The 15,445-nt window shown below is 36.0% G+C and overlaps 1 protein-coding gene across 7 annotated transcripts in view; it reads right to left on the reverse strand.

Moving 5' to 3' along the window:
• The window catches only part of LOC749983 (putative WAS protein family homolog 3), a 498,033-nt gene that overhangs the window by 252,203 nt on the left and 230,385 nt on the right, over window positions 1-15,445 (reverse strand). For 5 of the 7 annotated variants that reach the window (XR_010156840.1, XR_010156844.1, XR_010156842.1 and 2 more), the window contains exons 10-12: window positions 12,812-12,884; window positions 9,219-9,262; window positions 8,279-8,398 (exon numbers count right to left, since the gene is read on the reverse strand). The gene's annotated coding sequence lies outside the window, so the exon portion shown is untranslated. Of the gene's footprint in view, window positions 1-42; window positions 6,700-8,278; window positions 8,399-9,218; window positions 9,263-12,811; window positions 12,885-15,445 lie in introns of those variants that run through there. The other 2 variants (XR_010156845.1, XR_010156847.1) reach the window with 2 other exon arrangements.

Raw genomic sequence — 15,445 nt, forward strand, 5'->3', positions numbered from 1 at the left:
TATTAAGACCTTCCACAAAAAGCTTTTTATTTTATTTATTTATTTATTTATCTGTATTTGACAGATAATAACTGTGTGTATTTATAAGGTAAAACATGATATTTTGATTCATGTATACATTGTAGAAAGTTTCAACTGTTGGGAAAAGCGGAGTGTTTGGAGAAGCTGAGGCAGGGCTTGCGTGTCGACATAATATAAAAGAGTCTTGGAACATGTCCGGGGTCCAGGGTCTAAAATCCCTTGTGGCCTTTGGAACACCAAGCTCTGTGCTAAACGGTTGGAAGGCTACCCTGACACACCATAATCTAAGCCCAGGGCATAAAATCCCTTGTGGCTTGGATAGAATCCAGGGCTCGTGGTTCTGGAATGTGTCTAGACTTGCTGGCTCCCAGCTCTTTGCTCTCCCAGGATTGATTGTGTCTTGAGTTAAAAGAACCTGCTCTCCATTATCTCAAGTAGCAGAGCAAATGCTAAACCATCACAGCTGTAAATCATGTGCTTAATGCAACGTGCCCTTTTAACCTCCACATTCTCACTACCTGTTTCTCTGTTGGATTACCAATAAATAGATTGGGCTCCCAGAGCTCGGGGCCTTTGCAGCTTTCATGATTGCGATGGCCCCCTGGTCCCACCTTTCTCTCTCAAACTGTCTTTTCTCAATCCTTTGACTCCACCGAACTTCATCGCCCCCATGACCTGGTGTTGGGTCTGATCACCCCAACATTCAACCAAGCAAATTAACATATCTATTACCTCATCCTCTTACCATTTTTTTTTGTAGTGAGAATGTTAAACATTTATTTTTCTGGCAATTTTGAAATACGCAATACGTTATTAACTGTGGTCACCACGCAGTGCAATAGATTATTGCACTAAAAATTATTCAACCAGTCTAAATGAACATTCGTACCCTCTGATCAATATCTCCCTTGTCCCTATCCCTTCTCCTCCCCCGCACTTCTCAATCTCTGGTAATCACCGTCCTACTCTCTGTTTCAAGGAGATTGACATATTTAGATTCCACATATAAGTGAGATTATATAGTATTTGTCCTTTTGTCTTACTCCACTTAGCATAATGTTCTCCAGTTTCATCTGTGTTATCACAAATGAGAGAATTTCCTTTTTTAAGGCTGTATAATATTTCATTGTTTAAAATGGAATGCCACATTTTTAAAATTTATTTATCTGTTGATGGACACTTAAGTTGCTTCCATACCTTAACTATTGTTAATAATTCTGAAATAAACATGTGAGTACAGGTATCTGTTCCACATACCAATTTCAAGTCTTTTGGATATATACCCTGTAGTAGGATTGCTGAATCATATAGTAATTCTATTTTTAGTTTTTTGGGGAAACTCCAAACTATTTTCCAAAACGGCTGTACTAATTTACATTCCCAATGACAATGTACAAGGGATTCCTTTTCTCCCTTGTTAACACATGTTACCATTCATTTTTTTTTATTACAGCCATTCTAACAGGAGTGAGATGATATTTCCATTTAGTTTGCATTTCTCTGATGACTACAGATGTTGAGCATTTTTCATATTCCTGTTGGCCATTTGTATCTCTTCTCTTCAATATGTATGGGCCAAGCACAGTGGATCACACCTGTAATCCCAGCACTTTGGGAAGCCAAGGCAGGTGGATTGCTTGAGCTCAGAGGTTCAAGACTAACCTGGGCAACATGGCAAAATCCCATCTCTACCAATAAATAAATACAAAAAATTAGTCAGGCATGAATGGTGGCATGCACCTGTGGCCCCAGCTACTCAGGAGACTGAGGTGAGAGGATGGATCACTTGAGCCCAGGAGGCAGAGGTTGCAGTGAACCAAGATCACAGCACTGCACTCCAGCTTGGGCAACAGAGTGAGATCCCATCTAAAAAAAAAAAAAAAAAGAAAGAAAAAAAAGAAAAGAATAAAGAGAAAATGTCCTTTCAGATTTTGCCTATTTTTTAATAGTTTGTAGACATGACTAGAGACACTTTCTTGGCAAAGGCAGTACTAGAATTGGACCTAAAGTAGTTAGAAATTTTAGAGACAGTTTTTTGGGAAAGGGTGTACCATGTAGAAGATTCATGTTTGCCATATAAAATGGGTTTGTTAAATGACCAGTGGTGGAATTTGGGGAGGAAGGGGTTGTATTTGTGATGTGTGGTAAAAAAAATTTCAAATGGTTAATTAAAACAAGGTCACTTTGAACGATCTAGCATATGTTGATATTTTCTTTCTTCATTTGAAGCCTTGCTTAGGAATTTGGATGTTGAAACCATTTAAGATGTGAGTAAGCTTGACCTGATAGAACACACAAAATAGTTACTTGTTACACAGAAATTTCATAATGTCAATAGGTGAATATGTCAGAATAAGAAATGAAAGAATCTTTAAGTTGCTTTTAGATTGATTTATTGCCACGTTTAAACTAGTTTTACCAGAGAGAATTGTTTTTGCCTCATCAGTGTGGCTGAATCAGTGGGCTGGAAAATAAAATTTCTGAGTTCCATTTTTACTATGTGCCAGCAAGGAATTTGAACAAGAAACTTTGTCTAACTCCTTTTATACATACAAAAAATTAAATTGTAAAATGTCTAGCTTTCTGTAGTGATTAATGTTTCACTAACTGACCAAATCTACTGGTTAAAACATAGAGCTGTAATTCATTGAAAACTTCATGAAGATTACATGTCATTTTATAACTGCATTTTAAGTTTCATTTATTTTGCTTTATTTTAGGCATTATAGAAACATGGCAAATGGAGTACCATTTCAATATGTTTTAGTTTACCAAGGAATGCATCATGCATTTTGTCATTGAAGCCTTGTAGAATACCTGTAAACTCAGCAGCCATCTCTTCTAAATGTCTTTAATAAACTCACTCTGCTACTCTCTGGAAGGTGAAAAGTCTGATCCAAACTCTAAATTCTGATTCTCCTACAAACCTATTAAGTGAATTTATGACTTTGTTTTCACTTGAATGATATATTAAAATGAGAAGCTTCACCAGAAGGTAATTCCCTTAATTTCCTGTGATCTGCCTGAATTCCACACATCCTCTGCCCCATTCTCCTCTGAATCCCATCTGCCCCTGAATTCTCCTCTTAGCCTTCATCATTAATGTATTTGTCCATGAATGGCTGTTTCTCACTACTATTCATACATATTCTTTCACATTAAAACATATGTAAAAATACACTTTTCTCCAACCTACCACCCCATGACACTCAAACTTGCCTAAAACATTGTCCTGACTCACACCTTTGTTTTACCCCACTCATTTCTGGAGGTCAAACCACAAAGTGATGAACAAAACCAAGCACAATGGCAGTACAGGTCCAAGCGTTAAGATCTCAGTATGTGGACACACACTGAATGCTGGAAGACTACCCTGTTGTTTTTCACATCTTCAATCACAGAATGCAGAATGAGCTATCTGAACAGGCTTCAGAATTTTAACCTCATCTCTCCTCCCTTTATGCCATGAGATAATACCCCTTATTGCAAATCATCACCCTTCAGGAATACAGAAATGTACATATAAGTATTTAAAGAAATGATAGAAGAAGAAAATGGATTTTGTGGGTAAGTAGAAAGACAGGCTCTGAATCCACAGTTCTTGCACATTATTTCTCCAATGACACCTTCACTCCCATTTTTAAAAAAACTGCTCAGAATAACAGTAATATCTTACTGTAAAAAGCAGCTGTATAAATAAATTACAATAATTATATTCCATAACTGTAATCTTATTATTACAGAAAGTATTGTAAATAAACTATACATACAGCCATAATATTACAGAGCAAACACTGTGTTATTGAAATGTTAGATATAATGCGCTTCTCAATACAAACTAAAATGTAACTGCATTTCAATGCTGTAGCACTTATTAAGAATTATGGAAACTCAGTAGATGAAATACTGTTTTAATATACCATTTAAAATGTTAATAGTATTTCATTTTAAATGATGGAATCATTACTTATGAGCATAATAATCAGAATTATCTCCAGAAATGTATTTTAGACAAGTTTTAATGATGTGTTTTAAAAAATTTACTGAATATAGAACAACTTTGTTCTCAGCACTTTCAATAATTTACTAGTGATGTAATTTTTCAAGTTTGTTTACTCATAATAAATTCAAGTACATATGCAAGAAATGCATTTATATGAAAATCACATGATACAAGAAAAAGAAGAACATGACAAATGTTTGAAATTATGATTCTAACCTAATACAAAACATCACAAACCCTTTGCACTTTACAAAAACACAGATCATAGTTTTATGAGCTATGGAACCATAAAAATGTCAGTAGTATTAGAAAGTTTTTTCCCATGTACTGCATATGTTTTAATACTTAATTTTTTTACACAATCTTTATCTCTGAGTTTTTATTTGTGGACACATAGCTTCCAAACAATAGGGGTTGCATTCCATCAAATTAGAACATTTAGTTTATTTTCAATATCTTTGATGAATCTACATGTGTGGAAATATTTTTATCAATTTAATTGAGGTATAATTTATGTCCAGTAAATTGAGTTCTCTTAATTGGCAATTCAATTAATTTTCACACTTGATGCACTGCAGAAGGCACTGCTATAATCAAGCTACAGAACATTTTCTTTGCCCGCAAAGCCTCCTCCCACTTCCTTGCAGGGCCTCTGTGCCTCCATCACCCTGATCCATCCTAGATGACTACCAATCTCTTCTCTGTTGCTATAGACTAATTGTATTTTTTTAGAATTGTGTATAAAGAAAATCATATAGTAAGTTTTGTATCTGGTTCAGTGATTTTGAGACAGACGAATGTTGTTTTCTGATTCAGTATTACATTTCCTCTTACTGATTAGTGTTATTCTATTGTTAAAATCTACAAAATATTTTTATGCATTCTTTTGATGGACATTTGGGCTGCTACCAAATTTTGGCTATTACAAATAAAGCTTCCGTGAATATTCTTGTAGAAATCCATCTTTAGACATAAACTTTCATTTAATGCATTTATATTAATAGAAGTGCAGTTCTTACCTCAAAAAGTATGTGTATAATTGACTGTGTACGAAATTGCTAAAGCACTTCCAGAGTTTTAGTAATCTTTTATACAATCACCAGCAATCATTGAGAGTTCTATTTGTAACTTTTCACACATTTACTCTTGTCAATATTTCTAATTTTAGTCCTAGTGGGTGTTAGATGACATGTAACTATGACTTTAATTTACATTTTCTGGTAACTCACATGCTTTTTTTTGGCCATTTGTGTATCTTCTTTTGTGAGAATGCTAACTCAAAGTCTAAAATAATTGCTCATTTCATATTGACTTATATGATAGTTTGGGCCTTCCAAAAAGCAAATGCTAAAATGAGATTAGACATGCAAGAGATTTATTGGGGAAACAACTGTGAAAAAAAATAGAGCCAAAGAAAGCAGGGCGATCTTTAGGCCACAATGCTGGTCTGACACCTGTGAAGGAAAGGAAAGGGGAAGGAAAGTGAATTGGGTAGGAAGAATGTCAGACCACTGCAGCACCATATGGAAAAGACTCAGAAGAGTTGATGGGGAGTCCTGAAACCAAAGTAATCCGCTAAGGAGTCCCCCATCTCATGGGAACAGGCCTGCATTAGCACAGCTGGTGTGCTCCATCACGGGTAGACACAGCAGTGACCAGCATAGCCTCAGGGAAAATGTGAGACAGCAGCAGGGGCCTGCAGTCAGTTGCACCTTCTCAGAAAGAGATTAGAGCCCCCACTTCCCACTCCACCCCACAAACCTTCTTTCTGCAGGTTCTAGCAATACTCCTGTGTGGTGCAAGTGCCTCTCCCTCTCTCTCTGAGGGGAAATGTAGAAGAGGAAAGTCGGTGGAACTAACTGCTGACCTGTTTGAAAATTTATGCTCAGGGCCACACTGCTACTCCTTCTATTTCTCCTCCATTATCCATTTTAAAGTCTTATCCTCGCTCTCACCTTGGCAGGTCTTACTGGCTTATCTGGTGTGACCCAAACCATTTTCTCTGCAGTATCTGAGCCCTGGAAATCACACTCTTATCAGGCCAGTATTGCTATATGTATTTAGTACCCAGAGCCACCTAGTACATCACCTGGGTTCAGCACATCTACAGCCCCCTGCGCTCACTGATTGGAAGCAGTGTTACGTCTTCTTGTCTACCAGAGTCAATTGCCTCTGATTTATGGTGACTCCTCTTCTTCTCACCTGCTGGTTTCTCTGATTTATGGTGACTCCTCTTCTCACCTGCTGGTTCCTGGTCACAAAAAGTCCAAAGAGCCCTGGCAGTTGCCATAACTTGTGGCCCAGTGGAATTCTTTATTTGACTCTGGCAAGAGTGTGCCACACTGGGAACCATGACCTTCAGTTCAATGGAAATCGGAGTTGTCGGAATGCATAACACAAACCATCTCAGTCTTAGAGACTGATTGTATATCACTTTTCATTCCTTGGCATCCTTTTTTATTGAGGACAATGAACCATATAAATCTTTAATTTAATGCATGTAATGCACCCAGAAGGATAACACCCATTCTTTCAGAGTGTTGCCTCTAAACTGGCATTTTAACTGTGCTTTTAGAAGGCTGTGTCAGAGCTCTGTGGGGCCAGCTGCTTCAGGATAATGCATTATGTATTACAACCATTGCATTTCATGATCATGGACTACTTGAGGTCTTAGGCTGTGCAGTAAAGAAGAGAAAGCAATAATAGGCATAAAAATTAAAAAGGAAGATGTAAAAGTGTCTGTATAGAATGAATATGCTATCTTCTTAGTAGAATACGTTAAATAATCTGCTTAAAGAAACCAATTGAAACTATTAAGTTAGTTTAGCAGAGCAACAGGGCATAACAGCAATATACAAAAATCGATTGTAATTCTATATAGTGATAATAAACAAATGGCAATTTAAATTAAAATTACAACATAATCACATGAAAAAACATGAAATACTTAAAATATGCAACAAAATATGTGCAATGATATCAGCCAGCACAGTATTGACATAAGGCTATACATATAGAACAATGAAACAGGATGGAAGCAGTGATATGCAAAAAATTAACTTGAAAGAGATCATAGGCCTGTTCAGAAAACCTAAAACTATAAATCTTCCATAAGAAAACACAGGAGAAGAGAATTGTCCTCAGCTTAGGCAAAGATTTATTAGGCAAAAAAAGCATTAAGTTAGAAAGTTAAAAAGCATTAATCATAAAAGAAAAAATTATAAATTACACTCCTTCAAAATTTAAAGCTCCTGCTTTTGAAAGATTCTAAACATGAAAAAGCAAAAGATATATCAGAGAAAATATATGTAATTATCTGTTAAAAAGCTCTAATCCAGAATAAAGACTTCTTTCTAACTCATTAACATGACAAATAATTTAAGAAAGAACTGGAGACAGAAAGAAGCAGAGATAACCAAGAAAGATATATAAATGGCAAAAAAAAAAATCACACAAAACCCTGATCAACTTCATTAGTTGAAATACAAGTTGAAACCTCAGTGAGACACCACTACACATGCTACAGAATGATTAAAATTAAAAAGACTGGTCAAGGCAAACATTGATAAGGATGACTTCTGGTGGGAATGCAACATGGCACAGTCACTTTGGAAACTATTTTGTTAATTCCTTGGATAGTTAAACATATACTTGTCAAATGATTTACCAATACCACTTTTAGACATTTACCCAAGAAAAATGAACACACATATGCTCCCTAATGCATGTGAATGTTCATAGAACTAGAAAGTGGTGTGGGCATACCACAACTGGTCTATCACACATGAATAAGCAAAAAAAATGACACATCCATACAATGTAATACTGCTTAGCAATGAAAAGGAAGGGAATATTGATACGCACAATAGCAATATCTTTTTGTGAAAGAAGCCTGACACATGAGACATTGCATTGTATAATTCCACTTATACAAAATTCTAGAAAAAGTAAAACTATAGTGAAGAAAGGTCATCAATTATTGCAAGAGATGGGAGTAGGACATTGACTAATGCAGAAACTAATGCAGAAACTAAGGGGTGATGGTAATTTCCCACATCTTTGATTCTGATGATATTTAACTGATGATATATATGTCACAAATCATCTAAACATATACATAAAATCGGTGAATATTTCTATGTATGTCAAACCACAGGAATGGTGATTTAAAACAAAAGCACATTATCAACACTGTCATAATGAACCTCCAGAGGGCTTCAGTTTAGCTAGAACTAATGAAAGCATACAAAATACCTTCCAGAATTACTGCCTAAGGACAGGTGACCAGAGCACTTCTCCAGCAGCTTTCAGCCCTTGTGTGGTTTGTTACTTAATCTTGTCCATCATAGCTACGTAGGTTCTTGGGACAAGGCCCTGGAGCAGAAAGAAGAAAGACATCTGCTGTCCAGGGAGGCTAGATTCTTGTCTTCATGTTTGTCCTAATTAAAAAATATTATTTTCTTTCTTCCTGTTCAGAAAGTTGGCCCTTACCTAGATGAAGTCAGAGTCTTGGTTTACAGCCAAAATAAAAGAGGGTTAAAAATCAGGAGTTTTGCCACAATGAGATATCATCTCACACCAGTTAGAATGGCAATTAGTAAAGTCAGGAAACAATAGATGCTGACCAGGCTGTGAAGAAATAGGAACGCTTTTACCCTGTTGATGGGAATGTAAATTAGTTCAACCACTGTGGAAGACCGTATGGCAATTCCTCATGGATCTAGAACCAGAAATACCACTTTACCCAGCAATCCCATTACTGGGCATATACCCAAAGGAATATAAATCATTCTACTATAAAGACACATGCACACATATGTTTATTGCAGCACTATTTACAATAGCAAAGACATGGAACCAACCCAAATGCCCATCAATGATAGACTGGACAAAGAAAATATGGTACATATACACCATTCAATACTATGCAACCATAAAAGGGAATGAGATAATGTCCTCGGCTGGGACATGCACGAAACAGGAAACCATCATCCTCACAAACTAACACAGGAACAGAAAACTAAATACCTCATGTTCTCACTCATAAGTGGGAGTTTAACAATGAGAAAACATGGACACAGAGAGAGGAACAACACACACCAGGGTCTGTTGAGGGGTACGGGGCGAGGGGAGGGAACTCAGAGGATGAGTCAATAGGTGCAGCAAACCACCATGGCACACGTATGTAACTAACCTGCATGTTCCGCACACGTATCCCGTTTTCTGTTGTTCTTGTTGCTTTTTTTTTAGAAGAAATAAAAAAAAGAATCAGAAGTTTTGGTTGTAATATCAAATTTGCCACTAACTGGCTATATGTGTTGCAAGAAGTCAGTTTTATTTCTGTGTCAAATTTTTCTCATTTGTAAATACAGGGGTTGAGTAGTTGTTTTCAACATTTTTTAAAAAACTAATATTGGTGTGTTGCTCATCCAACCGAATTTACTCAACAATAATTTATTTGACCACCACTATTCAGGTGTGTGTTTGTGTGTGTATGTTTGTGTGTGTATATATATACACACACACAAATATATATACACATACATACATATATATTCACATATATACACACATGTGCAAATATATGCTAATGAGAACTTCAGATACGTGACAATTTTCATATTTCAGTGATATAACTACAGAAAAAAGCAAATAAACTAATCATTTAGTCTATACAGTTTTATCATGGCTAAATGTTCATTTTCCATTAGCGATTTTGAAATATTAAAAACCAGCTACTGAGCTCTTTCCATTAGTAATTAATGCCTTTCAGTAAGATCTTTCCACTTATAGAAACAAATATATTTGTAATCCCTAAAGACCCTTCCTCACATTTCTGATTATCTGCTTCTATGTCTCTTGATTGCTCTCCAAAGATAGATAAAAACAAAGTAAACTATGGATCTTATAAAATACAGCATTTGTAATACAACAGTATTAGTAAATTCATGTAAAGAGGAAAACCATGAACCAATTCAATTGCATTTAATACAAAATGTCAACTATATTTCCAGTTTAGACACCCTCTGAAGAATAGATCAGAACTGTTTTGACTTGGACCGTTTGCTGTTACCTATAGGCTTTTGAGCATAGCATTATTTTCCCTCCACTGTGACAAATTTCACAAGAGAAATGGAATGTGGATGGGATTTTGTGTCATCTTCCATGCATTTGTTAAGTATAGATTTCCCATATTCTGCAACACCTTTGTGTTTTCAATTTCCTTATTTTCCTAAATAAAAAAGTGCTGCAGCTTATAATAATAAATACAGACAACTAAAAACTTGAGAACAAATCGGAGGATTATGCAGTGAGCTACGAAACCATTAACTGGGATTTTGGAGTGTGTGAATGGTTTTTCAAAAAACTAAAACATGAAGCCAGATTGTAGTAGGTAACTTCCATTACGACCCTCAGTGATCCCCACCCACTTCCTAGTATTCCCCTCTTTGTCACACCTCCTCCCTTTGAGTGTGGGCTAGACCTAGTGACTTGCATCTAAGGAGCAGGATTCAGCGTAAATGATTGGATGGCACTTCTGAGGTTAGACTTTTGCTTCTCTCTTAGATGATCTCTCTTCTTCTCTTAATTGCTTGCTTGGAGGGAAGCCAGTTACCATATTTTCACCTGCCCTACGGAGGGAAGCCAGTTACCATATTTTCACCTGCCCTATGGAAAGGCCACACAGCAGGAAATGAACTCAGAGAGATCTCCAGCTAATAACCAGCAAAATCCTGGTGTTTGACAGTAAGCATGTGAGTGAGCCTGGAAATGGGTCCTCTGAGGCCTGACAATGATCAGGTGAATAACCTTCAAAGCAGATCCTTCTTCTCCCAGGTGAGCCTTGAAAGGACTGTGGCCCTGGCCACCACCTTGATTTCGGCCTTGTGAGAGACACTGAACCACAAACACACAACTAAGCCACACACAGATCCCTGACCCAAAGAAATCATGAAACAATAACTGTTTATTATTTTAAGTTGCTAAGTTCAGGGATTATTTGTTCCACAGAAATAGGCAATGAATACACCTTGCTTCTCACAGCAAAAAAAAAAAATCACTCACACAAGATACATAGTTCCTGATGATAGCATCAGATACTGAAGTCTATTTCTGTATTAAAGAGACTGAAGCTTCAGCATTTTTATTCAGCCATTTGGGGCCAAGCAAAGAGAAAATGGCATTTAAGGCAGATTACTTTTTCTGTAAGTCTTAGCTCATTTGCTTTAACTGAGAGTTTGGCTAATCTCAACCATTTTAGACCAATCTTAATTATTATAGTATTCTGTCAATAATACTTTGGTTCATTTATTGTAAATCTGAAGAAAGAAGCTATTTTTTGAAGATTCGTGTAGTTTCTCATAATTAGATAAATTAAACAGTCACCTGGAAAATAACTTGAGAATTTCTGCCTTTTAGCTTTCTTTTCCTAATAGATAAGGATAAATAATAATATTCCTTGCAATATTTTGGTGATCAGATATTCTATTTTATATAGAATGATTTAGACAAGTACTGGAAGTACATTGGAAGCTTCTGACCTTTTACAAGTACTCCCTGATCACCTAACTAGTGTGTATCTCTTGCAAAGTGTTTGTGTTGATTTGAGAATTAGCAAAGCTTAAATGACCTGCCCAGCTCTTACCATCACACTTTTCTGATTTTTAGCAGCTATGCTTTCTAACAATCAATGTTCACACTCATTCCCATTTGCGGCTCTATCATCATACCTGACCCTAGGAAAGCTAGTGGCAGGACACACACACACATACACACACATAAAGGAACATACAATCTTGTGCATTGCCTACAATCTCTACATTGAATCATTCTCCTATCTTGTCCCTTCTGACCTTGGGCACTAATTTCTAATTCTTCATTTCCTACTTTGTGTCCACATTACTTCTCCAAACTCTTCTCAATTATCAAGAGGTAGCATAAACATCACATGTTTTACTTGGCCTTTTAAAAATCTCCCACCCTCACACATAAAAAGAATTACTAAATTCTCAGTACCCAGACATGTTTTTAAACTTTATTGTAGTATTTATAACATCTTGTCTTATTTTATAGATATTTACACATCTGTGTGTGTGTATATGTGTGTGTGTATGTGCACGTGCACATGTGTCCTGCATTAACCTATGAACCCCTTGAGGACAGGAACAATTTCTGAATCACTTTGTTTGTATTTGTATAGGTCAATTGTGGAGAGTTCCTTCTGATCACTCTTTTCTGTTCTATTTCTCCCCTTGAGGACAGGAACAATTTCTGAATCACTTTGTTTGTATTTGTATAGGTCAATTGTGGAGAGTTCCTTCTGATCACTCTTTTCTGTTCTATTTCTCCCTTTACTATGACATTGCATATCCTTCCATTTACGTTTGTTCTTTTTGATTTTTTTCTAAACAACTTTGTGATTTTGTGTAAGAATTGTATAAAATGGCCTTCTTTTAGAAAAATACATCAGCTTGTGTTTTCAGTGCTCATAATTTGGGACCCATCTGATCCACAATTTTTTTGTGCCATCTGTGATTCTTCAGCAACCAAAGTGCCTGCGTGTGTGGGTTAACCACAGATAATTCTTTGTCTTTTCCTATCAACTGCCACAAACTGCCTAATTACTGGGCCTGATCCTGTTACTATTGTCACAAGGCTGTCTTCAGCAATGTTGTCTTTATCTGCTTAGTAACTCCCTGTGACCAGCTGAATGTCCTTTTTGCTATGCACTGATTACGATTTCTGGCTTCCCATAGGCACTGAACCAGCACAAATTCTAAAAATTACCTTACAGGCCTGTGTAGACTGTGTATGTCTCCTCATACTCTTCTGGGGTTATCTTTCAGAGCATCAATATGTTCTGCAAAAATAAGGGGTTAAGTAAATATATACATTTTTATTAAGAATAATCAATGTGACACAAAAACATGTCTTAGCCATTCTTAAAATTGGCACATTATAAATGCCAAGTGCCTTCCAATTCAGCGATTGGGTTATGAAAATTAAATCATGAATCTTATATTTTACATCAATTTCATTCTCAGTAGGGAATATTGCAATTGACATTAAAGCAAAATAGGAAAGAGTACACGGGGCATGGGAAGCACAAAGGAACAATTTATTAACAAGCACGTTACATTTTGCTGTTCTCTAATGTAAAATTGAAACATCATTTACAAAAAGAAATATGAAGTGAGGGATTTTACATGCTAGAATAAAGTAGTAGGGAACAAAGATTATGAAATCATACACACACGCATACATGTATATACATATATGTATATGTGTATAGCTATATAGATGATAAATAGGCAGATAGATACAAAATAATAAATAGATATTAAAGTAGGAGAGAGACACATCTGTCCCTGGCCTCCAGAGAGGATTGAAAATGAATAGATTAAGTTTCATAAATCTGAAGTCAGGGAAACGTGCCTGATGATTTGTTCTTGAACAATGTTCCTGCAGAAGAAACTTCTCCATCTAACATGTTCATCCCTCTAGGGCAGGAGGCAACTGCATGAAATGGCAAGGATGGAGGGCAGAGATGGCAGACGGGGTGTGGTGAGAGAAAACTCAGACTCCACGCTCCAATTCCTGACAGCCAGAAGCATCTAATGAAGGCTCTGTTTGCCTTGTTTGGGACCTTCTCGTCCATTACGTTTCTATTATAAGATGACATAAGCTTAGTTTTTGTTTTGTTTTGTTTTGTTTTTGTTTTTGTTTTTTGAGACAGAGTCTTGCTCTGTCACCCAGGCTGGAGTGCCGTGGCGTGATCTCGGCTCACTGCAACCTCCACCTCCTGGGTTCAAGCAATTCTCCTGCCTTAGCCTCCTGAGTAGCTGGGATTACAGGAGCCCGCCACCACGCCCAGCTAATTTTTTTGTATTTTTAGTAGAGACGGGGTTTCATCATTTTAGTCAGGCTGGTCTCGAACCCCTGACCTGGTGATCCACCCACCTCGGCCTCCCAAAGTGCTAGGATTATAGGCGTGAGCCACCATGCCTGGCCGACATAAGCTTAGTTTCTGAATAAGAGCAAGGTCTGGCCTGGGGATGCTCAACAGTAACACTCTGTAAAACTCTCTGGCAATGGCCATGCAATGATGAAAACAACTCATTGTATCCCTTTGCTGAAATCAAAGAAACCCCAGAATTCCCTTCAATATTTGAATGGCTCAAGCCATGCCAGTAGAACAACGGGGATTCTACTCCACAAAGCAATCTTGTAGTAGTATTAATAGTGAACATTATGAGTGCTCCTTTTTAGTATTATAGCCACGTCTCTATTATAATACAACACTTTATTGAAATTATTTGTGTATCTCAGGTAAGAGACTGCAAATTCTCAGGTATAGACCACTTCTAACTTATTTTCCTATTGTTGAAACCTAGTCTCTTCCATACATACAGTAGGGACTCAGTATTTCTGTTAAATGAATGAATAAAGGCTAGCTATGGAAGACAGGCATACCTCTCCCTGTAGATAAATATATACTCATATGTTTGCAGACCTTGCCCATATTGATGTTTCTACAATTGATAAGAGTTTTATATTTGTAGTGTGTCTTTTTCTCTCAAAAAGTTGTTTTTAGATGGGTGGTAGCTTAGAGCCAGTATAATTAATATAGATATAAATAAATGAGGGAAAGAGATCATATGACTAATGAATATATCCATTTTTAGATTTTGTAAATATGAAAGTATTTACACAAATTTTTGTACATTTGTTTACTGGAAAATGACAGCACATTCTATACCATCAAATCCCACAAAATGCAGAATTAGAAAGATTTACAATTCATCTACCGCTAAAGTTAGATATAGTATGAACCTGATCAATTTGAAGAAATTGTTTCAGGCCAAAGAAAGTACCAATAGATGACTAAATAAACAAAAATTATAGGCAAAAAGAGTCTCAAATTTATAGACATACATACATATTTTTAAAGTTTCAGGAACAATATTGTAAATGATCTAAGAATTTTCCACTGAGTCCTTTATTCAATGTTTAAGATATATTGTGTATAAATTATTCAAATATGTACTTTTATAATTTGTTATATATTTTACCTTATGGCATTTCCTTATTAGTGTGAACAAATAAATAGTATTTTCTGCTTCCCTTCCTACTAAATTTCTTTGTTCAATAAATACTTTCTTATTCCAACAATTTGCTCCTAGAATATTTATTATTAATGTGTTTCATTATAATGCCATAAAGCTGATATAAAACTTTTAATTTTTCATATACACATATAAGTCTAACAATATTTATAAAAATATGTATGTATATGCACCAGAATTATACGTTATGCAACTCATGTATAAATTATTCCTAAACAATAAACATGGAGAGCGTATTAGAAGAAAAACTTAAAATTTATGAAAGTCTCTAAAGGACAAAGTAAAATGCAAATTA

The sequence above is a fragment of the Pan troglodytes genome, chromosome 4, assembly GCF_028858775.2.
Source record: "Pan troglodytes isolate AG18354 chromosome 4, NHGRI_mPanTro3-v2.0_pri, whole genome shotgun sequence".
Lineage (NCBI taxonomy): Eukaryota > Metazoa > Chordata > Mammalia > Primates > Hominidae > Pan > Pan troglodytes.